Here is an 18,763-nt window from a genome sequence, read left to right as displayed (position 1 = left end):
TAACACCATCCAGTCCCTTCAGCTCCATTCAACCCCTCCCATCTATCTCTTAACACCATCCAGTCCCTTCAGCTCCATTCAACCTCTCCCATCTATCTTAACACCATCCAGTCCCTTCAGCTCCATTCAACCTCTCCCATCTATCTCTTAACACCATCCAGTCCCGTCAGCTCCATTCAACCCCTCCCATCTATCTCTCAACACCATCCAGTCCCTTCAGTTCCCTCAACCTCTCCCATCGTCTCTCAACACCATCCAGTCCCTTCAGCGCCATTCAACCCCTCCCATCTATCTCTCAACACCATCCAGTCCCTTCAGTTCCCCTCAACCTCTCCCATCGTCTCTCAACACCATCCAGTCCCTTCAGCTCCATTCAACCTCTCCCATCTATCTCTCAACACCATCCAGTCCCTTCAGCGCCATTCAACCCCTCCCATCTATCTCTCAACACCATCCAGTCCATTCAGCTCCATTCAACCCCTCCCATCTATCTCTTAACACCATCCAGTCCCTTCAGCTCCATTCAACCTCTCCCATCTATCTCTCAACACCATCCAGTCCCTTCAGTTCCCCTCAACCTCTCCCATCGTCTCTCAACACCATCCAGTCCCTTCAGCGCCATTCAACCCCTCCCATCTATCTCTCAACACCATCCAGTCCCTTCAGCTCCATTCAACCTCTCCCATCTATCTCTCAACACCATCCAGTCCCTTCAGCGCCATTCAACCCCTCCCATCTATCTCTCAACACCATCCAGTCCCTTCAGCTCCATTCAACCTCTCCCATCTATCTCTCAACACCATCCAGTCCCTTCAGCTCCATTCAACCCCTCCCATCTATCTCTTAACACCATCCAGTCCCTTCAGCGCCATTCAACCCCTCCCATCTATCTCTCAACACCATCCAGTCCCTTCAGCTCCATTCAACCCCTCCCATCTATCTCTCAACACCATCCAGTCCGTTCAGCTCCATTCAACCCCTCCCATCTATCTCTTAACACCATCCAGTCCCACCCTTCAGCTCCATTCAACCCCTCCCATCTCTCTTAACACCATCCAGTCCCACCCTTCAGCTCCATTCAACCCCTCCCATCTATCTCTTAACACCATCTAGTCCCTTCAGCTCCATTCAACCTCTCCCATCTATCTCTTAACACCATCCAGTCCCTTCAGCTCCATTCAACCCCTCCCATCTATCTCTTAACACCATCCAGTCCCTTCAGCTCCATTCAACCTCTCCCATCTCTCTTAACACCATCCAGTCCCTTCAGTTCCCCTCAACTCCTCCCATCTATCTCTTAACACCATCCAGTCCCACCCTTCAGCTCCATTCAACCCCTCCCATCTATCTCTTAACACCATCCAGTCCCTTCAGCTCCATTCAACCTCTCCCATCTATCTCTTAACACCATCCAGTCCCTTCAGCTCCATTCAACCTCCTCCCATCTATCTCTTAACACCATCTAGTCCCTTCAGCTCCATTCAACCCCTCCCATCTATCTCTTAACACCATCCAGTCCCTTCAGCTCCATTCAACCCCTCCCATCTATCTCTTAACAACATCTAGTCCCTTCAGCTCCATTCAACCTCTCCCATCTATCTCTTAACACCATCCAGTCCCTTCAGCTCCATTCAACCCCTCCCATCTATCTCTTAACACCATCCAGTCCCTTCAGCTCCATTCAACCTCTCCCATCTCTCTTAACACCATCCAGTCCCTTCAGTTCCCCTCAACCCCTCCCATCTATCTCTTAACACCATCCAGTCCCACCCTTCAGCTCCATTCAACCTCTCCCATCTATCTCTTAACACCATCCAGTCCCTTCAGCTCCATTCAACCCCTCCCATCTATCTCTTAACACCATCCAGTCCCTTCAGCTCCATTCAACCTCTCCCATCTCTCTTAACACCATCCAGTCCCTTCAGTTCCCCTCAACCCCTCCCATCTATCTCTTAACACCATCCAGTCCCTTCAGCTCCATTCAACCCCTCCCATCTATCTCTTAACACCATCCAGTCCCTTCAGCTCCATTCAACCCCTCCCATCTATCTCTTAACACCATCCAGTCCCTTCAGCTCCATTCAACCTCTCCCATCTCTCTTAACACCATCCAGTCCCTTCAGCTCCATTCAACCCCTCCCATCTATCTCTTAACACCATCCAGTCCCGTCAGCTCCATTCAACCCCTCCCATCTATCTCTCAACACCATCCAGTCCCTTCAGTTCCCCTCAACCTCTCCCATCGTCTCTCAACACCATCCAGTCCCTTCAGCGCCATTCAACCCCTCCCATCTATCTCTCAACACCATCCAGTCCCTTCAGCTCCATTCAACCTCTCCCATCTATCTCTCAACACCATCCAGTCCCTTCAGCGCCATTCAACCCCTCCCATCTATCTCTCAACACCATCCAGTCCATTCAGCTCCATTCAACCCCTCCCATCTATCTCTTAACACCATCCAGTCCCTTCAGCTCCATTCAACCTCTCCCATCTATCTCTCAACACCATCCAGTCCCTTCAGTTCCCCTCAACCTCTCCCATCGTCTCTCAACACCATCCAGTCCCTTCAGCGCCATTCAACCCCTCCCATCTATCTCTCAACACCATCCAGTCCCTTCAGCTCCATTCAACCTCTCCCATCTATCTCTCAACACCATCCAGTCCCTTCAGCGCCATTCAACCCCTCCCATCTATCTCTCAACACCATCCAGTCCCTTCAGCTCCATTCAACCTCTCCCATCTATCTCTCAACACCATCCAGTCCCTTCAGCTCCATTCAACCCCTCCCATCTATCTCTTAACACCATCCAGTCCCTTCAGCGCCATTCAACCCCTCCCATCTATCTCTCAACACCATCCAGTCCCTTCAGCGCCATTCAACCCCTCCCATCTATCTCTCAACACCATCCAGTCCCTTCAGCTCCATTCAACCCCTCCCATCTATCTCTTAACACCATCCAGTCCCACCCTTCAGCTCCATTCAACCCCTCCCATCTCTCTTAACACCATCCAGTCCCACCCTTCAGCTCCATTCAACCCCTCCCATCTATCTCTTAACACCATCTAGTCCCTTCAGCTCCATTCAACCTCTCCCATCTATCTCTTAACACCATCCAGTCCCTTCAGCTCCATTCAACCCCTCCCATCTATCTCTTAACACCATCCAGTCCCTTCAGCTCCATTCAACCTCTCCCATCTCTCTTAACACCATCCAGTCCCTTCAGTTCCCCTCAACTCCTCCCATCTATCTCTTAACACCATCCAGTCCCACCCTTCAGCTCCATTCAACCCCTCCCATCTATCTCTTAACACCATCCAGTCCCTTCAGCTCCATTCAACCTCTCCCATCTATCTCTTAACACCATCCAGTCCCTTCAGCTCCATTCAACCCCTCCCATCTATCTCTTAACACCATCTAGTCCCTTCAGCTCCATTCAACCCCTCCCATCTATCTCTTAACACCATCCAGTCCCTTCAGCTCCATTCAACCCCTCCCATCTATCTCTTAACAACATCTAGTCCCTTCAGCTCCATTCAACCTCTCCCATCTATCTCTTAACACCATCCAGTCCCTTCAGCTCCATTCAACCCCTCCCATCTATCTCTTAACACCATCCAGTCCCTTCAGCTCCATTCAACCTCTCCCATCTCTCTTAACACCATCCAGTCCCTTCAGTTCCCCTCAACCCCTCCCATCTATCTCTTAACACCATCCAGTCCCACCCTTCAGCTCCATTCAACCTCTCCCATCTATCTCTTAACACCATCCAGTCCCTTCAGCTCCATTCAACCCCTCCCATCTATCTCTTAACACCATCCAGTCCCTTCAGCTCCATTCAACCTCTCCCATCTCTCTTAACACCATCCAGTCCCTTCAGTTCCCCTCAACCCCTCCCATCTATCTCTTAACACCATCCAGTCCCTTCAGCTCCATTCAACCCCTCCCATCTATCTCTTAACACCATCCAGTCCCTTCAGCTCCATTCAACCCCTCCCATCTATCTCTTAACACCATCCAGTCCCTTCAGCTCCATTCAACCTCTCCCATCTCTCTTAACACCATCCAGTCCCTTCAGCTCCATTCAACCCCTCCCATCTATCTCTTAACACCATCCAGTCCCGTCAGCTCCATTCAACCCCTCCCATCTATCTCTCAACACCATCCAGTCCTTCAGTTCCCTCAACCTCTCCCATCGTCTCTCAACACCATCCAGTCCCTTCAGCGCCATTCAACCCCTCCCATCTATCTCTCAACACCATCCAGTCCCTTCAGCTCCATTCAACCTCTCCCATCTATCTCTCAACACCATCCAGTCCCTTCAGCTCCATTCAACCCCTCCCATCTATCTCTCAACACCATCCAGTCCATTCAGCTCCATTCAACCCCTCCCATCTATCTCTTAACACCATCCAGTCCCTTCAGCTCCATTCAACCTCTCCCATCTATCTCTCAACACCATCCAGTCCCTTCAGTTCCCCATCAACCTCTCCCATCGTCTCTCAACACCATCCAGTCCCTTCAGCGCCATTCAACCCCTCCCATCTATCTCTCAACACCATCCAGTCCCTTCAGCTCCATTCAACCTCTCCCATCTATCTCTCAACACCATCCAGTCCCTTCAGCTCCATTCAACCTATCTCCCATCTATCTCTCCATTCACCATCCAGTCCCCAGTCCCTTCAGCTCCATTCAACCCCTCCCATCTATCTCTTAACACCATCCAGTCCCTTCAGCTCCATTCAACCTCTCCCATCTATCTCTTAACACCATCCAGTCCCTTCAGCTCCATTCAACCCCTCCCATCTATCTCTTAACACCATCTAGTCCCTTCAGCTCCATTCAACCCCTCCCATCTATCTCTTAACACCATCCAGTCCCTTCAGCTCCATTCAACCCCTCCCATCTATCTCTTAACACCATCTAGTCCCTTCAGCTCCATTCAACCTCTCCCATCTATCTCTTAACACCATCCAGTCCCTTCAGCTCCATTCAACCCCTCCCATCTATCTCTTAACACCATCCAGTCCCTTCAGCTCCATTCAACCTCTCCCATCTCTCTTAACACCATCCAGTCCCTTCAGTTCCCCTCAACCCCTCCCATCTATCTCTTAACACCATCCAGTCCCACCCTTCAGCTCCATTCAACCTCTCCCATCTATCTCTTAACACCATCCAGTCCCTTCAGCTCCATTCAACCCCTCCCATCTATCTCTTAACACCATCCAGTCCCTTCAGCTCCATTCAACCTCTCCCATCTCTCTTAACACCATCCAGTCCCTTCAGTTCCCCTCAACCCCTCCCATCTATCTCTTAACACCATCCAGTCCCTTCAGCTCCATTCAACCCCTCCCATCTATCTCTTAACACCATCCAGTCCCTTCAGCTCCATTCAACCCCTCCCATCTATCTCTTAACACCATCCAGTCCTTCAGCTCCATTCAACCCTCCCATCTATCTCTTAACACCATCCAGTCCCTTCAGCTCCATTCAACCTCTCCCATCTATCTCTCAACACCATCCAGTCCCTTCAGCGCCATTCAACCCCTCCCATCTATCTCTCAACACCATCCAGTCCCTTCAGCTCCATTCAACCCCTCCCATCTATCTCTCAACACCATCCAGTCCCTTCAGCTCCATTCAACCCCTCCCATCTATCTCTTAACACCATCCAGTGCCTTCAGCGCCATTCAACCCCTCCCATCTATCTCTCAACACCATCCAGTCCCTTCAGCGCCATTCAACCCCTCCCATCTATCTCTCAACACCATCCAGTCCCTTCAGCTCCATTCAACCCCTCCCATCTATCTCTTAACACCATCCAGTCCCTTCAGCTCCATTCAACCTCTCCCATCTATCTCTCAACACCATCCAGTCCCTTCAGTTCCCCTCAACCTCTCCCATCATCTCTCAACACCATCCAGTCCCTTCAGCGCCATTCAACCCCTCCCATCTATCTCTCAACACCATCCTGTCCCTTCAGCTCCATTCAACCTCTCCCATCTATCTCTCAACACCATCCAGTCCCTTCAGCGCCATTCAACCCCTCCCATCTATCTCTCAACACCATCCAGTCCCTTCAGCTCCATTCAACCCCTCCCATCTATCTCTCAACACCATCCAGTCCCTTCAGCTCCATTCAACCCCTCCCATCTATCTCTCAACACCATCCAGTCCCTTCAGCGCCATTCAACCCCTCCCATCTATCTCTCAACACCATCCAGTCCCTTCAGCGCCATTCAACCCCTCCCATCTATCTCTCAACACCATCCAGTCCCTTCAGCTCCATCAACCCCTCCCATCTATCTCTTAACACCATCCAGTCCCTTCAGCTCCATTCAACCTCTCCCATCTCTCTTAACACCATCCAGTCCCTTCAGTTCCCCTCAACCCCTCCCATCTATCTCTTAACACCATCCAGTCCCACCCTTCAGCTCCATTCAACCTCTCCCATCTATCTCTTAACACAATCCAGTCCCTTCAGCTCCATTCAACCCCTCCCATCTTTCTCTTAACACCATCCAGTCCCTTCAGCTCCATTCAACCTCTCCCATCTCTCTTAACACCATCCAGTCCCTTCAGTTCCCCTCAACCCCTCCCATTTATCTCTTAACACCATCCAGTCCCTTCAGCTCCATTCAACCTCTCCCATCTCTCTTAACACCATCCAGTCCCTTCAGTTCCCCTCAACCCCTCCCATCTATCTCTTAACACCATCCAGTCCCTTCTGCTCCATTCAACCCCTCCCATCTATCTCTTAACACCATCCAGTCCCTTCTGCTCCATTCAACCCCTCCCATCTATCTCTCAACACCATCCAGTCCCTTCAGCTCCATTCAACCCCTCCCATCTATCTCTTAACACCATCCAGTCCCTTCAGTTCCCCTCAACCTCTCCCATCTATCTCTTAACACCATCCAGTCCCTTCAGTTCCATTCAACCTCTCCCATCTATCTCTCAACACCATCCAGTCCCTTCAGCTCCATTCAACCTCTCCCATCTATCTCTCAACACCATCCAGTCCCTTCAGCTCCATTCAACCCCTCCCATCTATCTCTCAACACCATCCAGTCCCTTCAGCTCCATTCAACCCCTCCCATCTATCTCTTAACACCATCCAGTCCCTTCAGCTCCATTCAACCTCTCCCATCTATCTCTCAACACCATCCAGTCCCTTCAGCCCATTCAACCTCTCCCATCTATCTCTCAACACCATCCAGTCCCTTCAGCGCCATTCACCTCCCATCTATCTCTCAATACCATCCAGTCCTTCAGCTCCATTCAACCCCTCCCATCTATCTCTTAACACCATCCAGTCCCTTCAGCGCCATTCAACCCCTCCCATCTATCTCTCAACACCATCCAGTCCCTTCAGCTCCATTCAACCCCTCCCATCTATCTCTCAACACCATCCAGTCCCTTCAGCTCCCCTTCAACCCCTCCCATCTATCTCTTAACACCATCCAGTCCCTTCAGCTCCATTCAACCTCTCCCATCTATCTCTCAACACCATCCAGTCCCTTCAGCTCCATTCAACCTCTCCCATCTATCTCAACACCATCCAGTCCCTTCAGCGCCATTCAACCCTCCCATCTATCTCTCAACACCATCCAGTCCCTTCAGCTCCCCTTCAACCTCTCCCATCTATCTCTCAACACCATCCAGTCCCTTCAGCTCCATTCAACCCCTCCCATCTATCTCTCAACACCATCCAGTCCCTTCAGCCCCATTCAACCCCTCCCATCTATCTCTCAACACCATCCAGTCCCTTCAGCTCCATTCAACCCCTCCCATCTATCTCTCAACAACATCCAGTCCCTTCAGCGCCATTCAACCCCTCCCATCTATCTCTCAACACCATCCAGTCCCTTCAGCTCCATTCAACCCCTCCCATCTATCTCTCAACACCATCCAGTCCCTTCAGCTCCATTCAACCCCTCCCATCTATCTCTTAACACCATCCAGTCCCTTCAGCTCCATTCAACCTCTCCCATCTATCTCTCAACACCATCCAGTCCCTTCAGTTCCCCTCAACCCCTCCCATCTATCTCTTAACACCATCCAGTCCCTTCAGCTCCATTCAACCTCTCCCATCTATCTCTTAACACCATCCAGTCCCTTCAGCTCCATTCAACCCCTCCCATCTATCTCTTAACACCATCCAGTCCCTTCAGCTCCATTCAACCTCTCCCATCTATCTCTCAACACCATCCAGTCCCTTCAGTTCCCCTCAACCCCTCCCATCTATCTCTTAACACCATCCAGTCCCTTCAGCTCCATTCAACCCCTCCCATCTATCTCTTAACACCATCCAGTCCCTTCAGCTCCATTCAACCCCTCCCATCTATCTCTCAACATCATCCATTTTGGATTTCTACTTGCCATATATTTTTCAACTGTGATGCTTCACAAAAGTACTGAACCTTTCTATGCTCATAGCTTCTACAGATTGTAATTTAAACATATTTTCTAATATCATTATTATATTAATGATTGATTGACTATGGCTTTTCAGATCACCCAGTATTGCTGTCTGTAGTGTTAGTTCTAGGCAAATGTTACAAATCTTCAGCCATTCCTGGACCTGTGACCAAAAACGAGCTCCATATGGACAATACCAAAATAAATGATCCAATGACTCCTCCTCACTGCAGAATCTGCAGAGCTGGGAATATTGTATCCCCCATATATATAACATTCTATTAGTTGCAAGAATTTTGTATAGTAATTTAAATGGAAATGTGAAGTTTTGAATCCGGTGTTGTTTTGCGTATCAATTCATAAACCATGTGCCATGGAATGGGTACATCGAAAATCTCTTCCCAACTGTTTTGCAATTTATATGGCACAGCTGTCAGTTTTTTGGTCCTTAAATGAAATTGGTGAATGTTTTTATTTATCACACTTTTCTTGAACCATTTATGTTCTTTAATACAGGGCCGACATACAAGTTCCTTACTTGTCCCCCATTCTACTTGCCTCTTCCATTTTTGTGGTAATGCTGCAATTGGTTGGTTGTAATTTTGGGTAGAGCAGACATTTCCATATGTCTGTGTTAGCTGCATGTGTGACAAAACTCCATCAGTCCTATTTATGATATCATTCACTCAAATTATATATTTTTTAAACATTTCTTCGAAAAATACGTTTAAATTAGTATATATTAGTATATTTGAGTTTATCAACAATATTTGTTATACGTTTGTTCTGTCTTTTCAGGTGGATTAAACTGAAATTGCAACTAACTTTACAAGGCTTGTTTAAAAAATAATTATATTTTGGAGATTATTTCCTTTTCAAACAACGAAAATTATTGTAATCTGAATAAAGTGGAAAAGGCCATTCTTGAACAGAGGATGAGACATTCCTACCAATTTACTAGAGAACCAGTTTGGATTTAAGTATAACTTTTGTATGACTGAATCATTTCTGCCCTCCATATTCATATTCGTTATATAAATAGGCACTTTTAATTTTGTCTGGCTTGCCATTCCAAAGTAAATTGATTATTGTTTGTTCATATAATTGAAAAAGCAGGTCACTAGGTGTAGGCAAAACCATAAGCAAATAGGTCAACTGTGATGTGACTAAAGAGTTAATCAGGGTAAACTGGGATATGACTAAAGAGTTAATCAGGGTAAAGTGGGATATGACTAAAGAGTTAACCAGGGTAAACTGGGATATGACTAAAGAGTTAATCAGGGTAAACTGTGATATGACTAAAGAGTTAATCAGGGTAAACTGTGATATGACTAAAGAGTTAATCAGGGTAAACTGTGATATGACTAAAGAGTTAATCAGGGTAAACTGTGATATGACTAAAGAGTTAATCAGGGTAAACTGTGATATGACTAAAGAGTTAATCAGGGTAAACTGTGATATGACTAAAGAGTTAATCAGGGTAAACTGTGATATGACTAAAGAGTTAATCAGGGTAAACTGTGATATGACTAAAGAGTTAATCAGGGTAAACTGTGATATGACTAAAGAGTTAATCAGGGTGAACTGTGATATGACTAAAGAGTTAATCAGGGTAAACTGTGATATGACTAAAGAGTTAATCAGGGTAAACTGTGATATGACTAAAGAGTTAATCAGGGTAAACTCTGATATAACTAAAGAGTTAATCAGGGTAAACTGTGATATGACGAAAGAGTTAATCAGGGTAAACTGTGATATGACTAAAGAGTTAATCAGGGTAAACTGTGATATGACTAAAGAGTTAATCAGGGTAAACTGTGATATGACTAAAGAGTTAATCAGGGTAAACTGTGATATGACTAAAGAGTTAATCAGGGTAAACTGTGATATGACTAAAGAGTTAATCAGGGTAAACTGTGATATGACTAAAGAGTTAATCAGGGTAAACTGTGATATGACTAAAGAGTTAATCAGGGTAAACTGTGATATGACTAAAGAGTTAATCAGGGTGATTTTTACACAAAGAGACAGGTATTTTCCTTTCCATGCTAGCAACATTTGATCTATTTTTGCTAACTTTCTATAAACATTTATTGGATCGTTTCTTTCTTTGTATACTGAGTGTCCACATCTCCGTCAGACCATTTAATTGGTAAACTACACGGTAATGTAAAATGTGCTTTTTTTTTTGTGATCCAATACGTAATATGGTACATTTATCATAATTTGATTTTAATCCAGAGAGAATAGCAAAAGTATCTAGATCCTCTATGAGGCCGTGGAGAGACTCTAATTGTGGTTTTAAAAGAAAACATGAATCATGAGCGTACAATGACACCTTAGTTTTTAAGCCACGGATTTCTAATCCCTTAATATTATTGGTTGATCTAATTTTAACAGCTAACTTTTTAATGGCAATAATAAATAGATACGCCGATAGTGGACAACCTTGTTTTACTCCTCAACAGTTTAAAACTTCCTGAGATGTAGCCATTATTTACTATTTTACACCTAGGGTTACTATACATAACTTTAACACATTTTATAAGAGATTCCCCAAAATTGAAATATTCTAGGCATTTATATATAAACTCCAGTCGTACTGTATCAAAAGCCTTTTCAAAGTCAGCTATGATAAACCCGTCCTGGTGTCCCCGATATTTCATAGTATTCTATTGTTTCCAGGACATGTCTTATATTATCTCCAATGTATCGTTCATGTAACAAACCTGTCTGATTAGAATTAATAATTATTAGGATGAATAATATCTGACAATACTTTTTAAATTCTATGCTCCAAGCATTTTGCTAGGATTTTTGCATCACAACACTGAAATGTAAGAGGTCTCCAATTCTTTAAATGGACTGGATCTTTATAAACAGTGGGGCAAAAAAGTATTTAGTCAGCCACCAATTGTGCAAGTTCTCCCGCTTAAATATATGAGAGAGGCCTGTAATTTTCATCTTAGGTACACTTCAACTATGACAGACAAAATGAGAAGAAAAAAAATCAGAAAATCACTGTCTGATGTTTTATGAATTTATTTGCAAATTATGGTGGAAAATAAGTGTTGTTCACTTACAAACAAGCAAGATTTCTGGCTCTCACAGACTTGTAACTTATTCTTTAAGAGGCTCCTCTGTCCTCCACTCATTACCTGTATTAATGGCACCTGTTTGAACTTGTTATCAGTATAAAAGACACCTGTCCACAACCTCAAACAGTCACACTCCAAACTCCACTATGGCCAAGACCAAAGAGCTGTCAAAGGACACCAGAAACAAAATTGTAGACCTGCACCAGGCTGGGAAGACTGAATCTGTAATAGGTAAGCAGCTTGGTTTGAAGAAATCAACTGTGGGAGCAATTATTAGGAAATGGAAGACATACAAGACCACTGATAATCTTGATCGATTTAGGGCTCCACGCAAGATCTCACCCCGTGTGGTCAAAATGATCACAAGAACGGTCAGCAAAAATCCCAGAACCACACGGGGGGACCTAGTGAATGACCTGCAGAGAGCTGGGACCAAAGTAACAAAGCCTACCATCAGTAACACACTACGCCGCCAGGGACTCAAATCCTGCAGTGCCAGACGTGTCCCCCTGCTTAAGCCAGTACATGTATAGGCCCGTCTGAAGTTTGCTAGAGAGCATTTGGATGATCCAGAAGAAGATGGTGGTCAGATGAAACCAAAATAGAACTTTTTGGTAAAAACTCAACTCGTCGTGTTTGGAGGACAAAGAATGCTGAGTTGCATCCAAAGAACACCATACCTACTGTGAAGCATGGGGGTGGAAACATCATGTTTTGGGGCTGTTTTTCTGCAAAGGGACTAGGACGACTGATCCATGTAAAGCACATATGTCAGAGTCAAGGCCCGCGGGCCACATCCGGCCCGCGAGAAGGTTTTTTACGGCCCCTGGGATGATCTTGATTTATTATTAGAACCGGCCCGCAGACCGCAGCAAGCCGGCAGCCCGCAGATCTTTTACACGCACCAATACTACATTTCCCACAATGCAACGGTGACGCACCGAGCAGTAGGCTGCTTCATTTCAATATTTATTGGCACAGCAGTTGTCAGCATCACAGTAAAATTAACTTTCAGATACCCATCAAAAATGGCAAAACGGAAGGTGGACACTGAGAACCGGGGTTTCAAACAAGGTGGGAGTCGGAGTATTTGTTCACGGAGGTAGCTGGAAAACCTGTGTGTCTTCTGTGTGGAGAAAGTGTGGCGGTACTGAAAGAGTATAATCTGAGACGACATTATGAAACGAAACACGCGGACAAAAACAAGAATATGGACATGGAACAAAGGCTACAAAAGGCAGAGGAATTAAAACGAGGCCTCAAATCTCGACAGGCTCTGTTCAAAAAAGCCAAATCACAAGGCCAGGCTGCTGTCAAGGCCAGTTTTATTTTGGCAGAAGAGATCGCTAAATCAGCCCGGCCATTTACGGAGGGGGATTTCATCAAAAACTGCATGATTAAAGTTTGTGACGAAGTTTGCCCAGAAAAAGGCAACTCTTTTTAAATGTGAGTCTGAGCAGAAACACCATTGCCGAGAGAGTAGACCAGTTGTCCATCAATCTAAAAGAGCAGCTTGTGAAAAAGGGAAAAGATTTCATTGCATATTCCTTGGCTGTGGATGAGAGCACCGACATTTCTGACATTGCCCAGTTGTCAATTTTCATCCGCGGAGTGGACTCCAGCCTAAGCGTGACAGAGGAGTTTTTGGCTTTACGTCCTATGCATGGCACAACTACGGGGCATGATTTGTATGAAGAGGTGTCAAGATGTGTAAATGAGATGGAGCTGCCTTGGGAAAAACTCGTGGGTTTGACAACCGACGGAGCACCTGCGATGTGTGGACACAGGAGCGGACTGGTGGCGAAGATACGGGAAAAGATGCAAGAGGAAAACGCGACAGGTGAGCTGACAGCTTATCATTGTATCATACACCAGGAAGCGTTGTGCGGTAAAGCCTTGAAAATGGAGCATGTAATGAGCATCATCACGCGCACAGTTAACTTTATCAGAGCCAAAGGTTTGAATCACCGCCAGTTCAAGGCATTTCTGACGGAGTTAGAAACGGAGCATGGTGATTTGCCTTATCACACAGAGGTGCGATGGCTAAGCCAGGGAAAGGTGCTTCAAAGATGTTTCGAGCTTCGTGAGGAGATTTGTCTGTTCTTGGACAGCAAAGGGAAAGACACAACACAACTCCGAGACGAAATGTTTCTGTGTGAAATGGCTTTTCTGTGTGACATTACGAGTCATCTGAATGCAATGAACTTGCAGCTGCAGGGTCGGGATCGTGTCATCTCTGATATGTACAGTACAGTGAAGGCATTTAAAACCAAACTGACTCTGTGGGAGACGCAGATGCGGAAAGAAAATTTGAGCCACTTTCCCAGCTGCCAGACCATGAAAGAGAAGCTCTCTACCAGTGCGTTCCCGAGCGCACAGTTGGCTGATAAAATAGGTATGCTTGCCGCTGACTTTCGACGCCGATTTGCTGACTTTGAAGCACAAAAAAGCAGGTTGGAACTGCTCGGTAACCCATTTGCTGTTGACGTGGAAAGCTCACCACCAAACCTCCAAATGGAGTTGATTGACCTCCAATGCAATGATGCACTGAGGGCAAAATATGCGGCAGTGGGTGCTGCGGAGTTCGCCCGTTTCCTCCCGACACAATGCCCCAGCTGCGCATCCAGGCTGCTCAAACGTTGTCTATGTTTGGCAGCACATACCTGTGTGAACAACTGTTTTCTTTGATGAACTTGAACAAAACATCACACAGAAGTCGACTTACTGCTGAACACCTCCACTCAATTCTGAGGATTTCCTCAGCTCAGAGCCTTACCCCGAACATTGATGAACTTGTGGAAAAGATGGGACACCACCAAGTATCACCCTCAACCTCAAACAAGTGAACATTACTGTGCAATCACATATTTAGAGTTTTTACTCAGTTCAAGTTTAAAAGTTAAAGTTTAATATTTGTTTTCACTGCATGTTACTTCTCCTTAAACAAAGTGTTGTTTTTGATTAATAGATTTTTGCACTTTATTTTATTGTATTTCAATCCAATTATATTTTAAAAATATTTCAGTTGAGTGGATGATAGAAAATTGCTATTATTGTTTTTTTCTTTGAAGTAAATTTAGCCCACTTTTGCTAAAATAGAAAATATAGGCTACTGATGGTGCCTTGAATACCGGTTTCTTTCATTTAATGTTCATGTTATGGGGATTTTTATATAAAGGAAATTTGTCTTTTGTGTCTGTTGAAAATTAAAGATTACTGACAGAGCCATAAGAAAATATTGCTTTATTTATCTGATCATATTGGAATATATTTGTTAGGTTTTCAGTAGGTTCAATTAGGTTCACTAGACTATATGCGTCATTTAAAAATTTTTCAATGAACATTCGAACAGTCCGGCCCTCGGCTTGTAGCTAAATTTTTTATTTGGCCCTCCGTCCATTTGACTTTGACACCCCTGATGTAAAGGAAAGAATGAATGGGGCCATGTATCGTGAGATTTTGAGTGAAAATCTCCTTCCATCATCAAGGGCATTGAAGATGAAACGTGGCTGGGTCTTTCAGCATGACAATGATCCCAAACACACCGCCCGGGCAACGAAGGAGTGGCTTCGTAAGAAGCATTTCAAGGTCCTGGAGTGGCCTAGCCAGTCTCCAGATCTCAACCCCATAGAAAATCTTTGGAGGGAGTTGAAAGTCTGTGTTGCCCAGCAACATCCCCAAAACATCACTGCTCTGGAGGAGATCTGCATGGAGGAATGGGCCAAAATACCAGCAAAAGTGAGTGAAAACCTTGTGAAGACTTACAGAAAACGTTTGACCTCTGTCATTGCCAACAAAGGTTATATAACAAAGTATTGAGATAAACTTTTGTTATTGACCAAATACTTATTTTCCACCATAATTTGCAAATAAATTCATAGAAAATCCTACAATGTGATTTTCTGGATATTTTTTTCTCATTTTGTCTAATATATAATAATAATATATGCCATTTAGCAGACGCTTTTATCCAAAGCGACTTACAGTCATGTGTGCATACATTCTACGTATGGGTGGTCCCGGGGATCGAACCCACTACCCTGGCGTTACAAGCGCCATGCTCTACCAACTGAGCTACAGAAGGACCAGTTGAAGTGTACCTATGATGAAAAGTACAGGCCTCTCTCATCTTTTTAAGTGGGAGAACTTGCACAATTGGTGGCTGACTAAATACTTGTTTTGCCCTACTGTATACCACTTGGGTCCTGTTACAGTAATAATGTTATCAGACCTTGTTGCGTGTCTGATAATCTACTGTTTATATAGGAGTGGTCCTCTGAGCATATCAAAAAAAGGTATGCCATCCAGCCCTGGAGTTTTCCCAGACATAAAATCTTTAATTGCATCAATAAGTTCCTCCTCTGAAATTTGGCCTTCACATGAGTCTTTCTGTACAGATGTTAATTTTACATTATTATTAGGAAAAATCCATACAATTATCTTTGGTTAGTGGAGATGGCGGAGACTGAAACGAAAACATATTCTTAAAGTACTTTACGTCCTCTTTCAAGTCTTTCAAGTTTTTAAGTCTCCATATATCCTCTAATTCCAATATATCCATGACATTCATGATTTCCTTAGGTGCCTGAGGGTGATAGTTTGTTGTGATTTCCTTTCAGGTCCATAGAGGTACTTAAGACCGTATTAAAATCTCCCACCATAATAATAGAGTCTAGTGTTGCTTGTAGAGTTGATAGATTCTTATATATATTTTAGAAGCTTGGATCATCATTATTTTGACCGTATAGGTTAATAAGCCATATCTGTTTATTGTCCAATAGCATATTTAAAATAATCCGTCTGCCTTAATGTTTGGACAATTTGCACATTTCGATCAAAATTACTTTTAATTAATACCATCACATCAATGTTAATGCTTAGACAATCAACGTAATATATCATCAATAAATACAGACAACAACACCTTTCTTCCGTTACGTAGAGCACTTTTATTTTGCCGAAATTCCATGACCCGGAAGTAAAACATTTGTGTTGCTGACGAGACGCTGGTGGAGATGCGGAAGTAGACGGTTGTAACAATTAGCCACCTTGCTAGCTAATTATTTACTTAACTGAAGATTTACTTGATAAAGACAACGAGAAATAGTTCCTGAATTGAATGATATATCCTTTGATACGCATTTGTTGGTGAAACCTACATATTTCCTCGCTCAACCAGGAGGGAATTTGAAAAGAATCGAACGTAAGTTAGTTTTGCTAAGCTACTAGCTAGTGTTATAACTGCTGGCACATCAATCTTGACCCTGCAATTAATGTTTTTCATTATGGATGATGGTGAAACATGTCCGTCTGGCATACATCAAATGTCCGGGTAACTTCACCTCGGTCATGGCTGGCTAGCTAGCTAGTTGCCCATACAGGTTCACTTCAAATCGGTCATGGCTAGCTAGCTAGCCTCCCAAACATATGATATGGATTGAGAAGTTGGCCAGCTACAGATTAATTTTCTTTCTGTTGGCTCGATAGTCCAACATTCTGGGGAAAAAACACAAATGTTTATGCACAAAATACTTAATATACATAACTTAATTGTGGAAACTTTATAACAATGTGTGTTATCAGGGAGAGGCTTTATGGCCACGCCTATTGTCCGTGGGTCGCACAGGTAGAGTTTAGTCTCTACTTTAATCAAATGTAAGAAACAACATTTCGCTGCTTCAGACCGATTTGAGCCGGTCGGTCACATATTTTAATGATTGTCCATATAAGGCTGAAACATATATTTAGATATCTGAAGGTTTTTTTTCTGCATAGAAATGTCTTTGGTGGCCGCCTAAGTGTTTGTTTTCGGGCCACCTACGTCCAAAAAGAATGTGTATATATATATATTACTTTTATGGATGGACCTAAAGTATGTAGAAAAGATAGTGGACCTATGTACACTACCGTTCAAAAGTTTGGGGTCACTGAGAAATGTCCTTGTTTATAAAAAAAAAAAAAAACGATGTCCTTTAAAATAACATCAAATTGATCAGAAATACAGTGTAGACATTGTTTTCAATAATATAATCTTTGATAACTAACAAACACCTAAATCAAAGCTAGACAGTCAGGTGAGAATATACAATAAAACAAATTATACATTCTGGAGTATTTTTGTCATGGCGTGGGGCCCCCATTGATTTTGTTATGATGTTTGAGTCACTTGTATGGTATTAGCAGGCAAAATGTGTAGAATTGAAGGGAATTTGCTATAGAACGGCACATTGTTCTCTCAGCCTCATAGCAAAATGTGTAGAATTGTTCTGCAGTGACGGGAGCTGTGGCTCCCCCTCTGGAGATGTGCCCCTCTGCACCATGTTAAGTTGTGGCTGCTGCTTTTTGTTGCATCCAACCAACATCACTCCACCGTATTCCAGACCATGCCTGACCAGTGTAGTGTACACTGTGACCAGATCTTCAGGCCATTTCTCAGTGAGGCCACTGCTTCACGTGCATCACCGCTGAGGTTAGAGTCTAGATGAACTTGGTCATTGATACCACTGGTACTTCCTGTCCTCCCTGGATGAGTGGTGCAGGTTGTGGAGGGTCTCTTGAAAACATCTGGATTTCCAGACTTTTTTGGGGTGTTTTATTAAATAGATCACAACATTTCCTTTACAACTTTGAAAAAAATTGTGCGGCCATCCTCAGTTCAAGTCAGTCGTCCGTTAAATCAATTGTTTGTCGTTCTCTTAGCAACCTACTGCTTCAACCTGACTCTCCTTGAGTAGTCCAACACGATGCTGCTCTCAGAGGGCAATCCCTATGCAATTCTATTATAAAGACTTTTCCTACAAGCCCAAAACGTTGATGGCAAGCAACTTAAATGTGGTGACAACTTTTAAAAAAAAAAAAGAAGAAAAAAGAATTGCATAGCAGTCTTGTGTTGGTCAATAAAAGGATGAGGAATAAGCTCTATATGTAGTGTGATTTAGTGACCTTTACCATTTCAATCAAACAACACTGAAAAACACAATACAGTGTGTGTTTGGGACTTTTACCATTGAAACTGCTGTAAACTATTGGTGTACTTGGTCACCAGGAAAGGTCTAACAGTAATTCAGCTCTTAAAGGGAATATACAACACACAAATGGCCCGTTTCCTGGTCACAGATTAGGCATTAAAGGTTGAGACACACAAAGGGCCTGTTTCCTGGTCACAGATTAGGCATTACAGGTTGAGACACACAAAGGGCCTGTTTCCTGGTCACAGATTAGGCATTAAAGGTTGAGACACACAAA

General features: G+C 44.2%; 1 protein-coding gene across 13 annotated transcripts in view; it reads left to right on the top strand.

Moving 5' to 3' along the window:
- Positions 1-16,482: 16,482 nt before the first annotated feature.
- The window catches only part of LOC118379946 (STAM-binding protein-like A), a 35,794-nt gene continuing 33,513 nt past the window's right edge, over positions 16,483-18,763 (top strand). For 11 of the 13 annotated variants that reach the window (XM_052460784.1, XM_052460792.1, XM_052460793.1 and 8 more), the window contains exon 1: positions 16,484-16,721. The gene's annotated coding sequence lies outside the window, so the exon portion shown is untranslated. Of the gene's footprint in view, positions 16,722-18,763 lie in introns of all 13 variants that reach the window. The other 2 variants (XM_052460789.1, XM_052460783.1) reach the window with 2 other exon arrangements.

The sequence above is a fragment of the Oncorhynchus keta genome, chromosome 14 (genome assembly GCF_023373465.1).
Source record: "Oncorhynchus keta strain PuntledgeMale-10-30-2019 chromosome 14, Oket_V2, whole genome shotgun sequence".
Taxonomy (NCBI): domain Eukaryota; kingdom Metazoa; phylum Chordata; class Actinopteri; order Salmoniformes; family Salmonidae; genus Oncorhynchus; species Oncorhynchus keta.
Note: the sequence above shows the minus strand (reverse complement) of the source record. Positions and strands in the feature narration are given on the sequence as shown.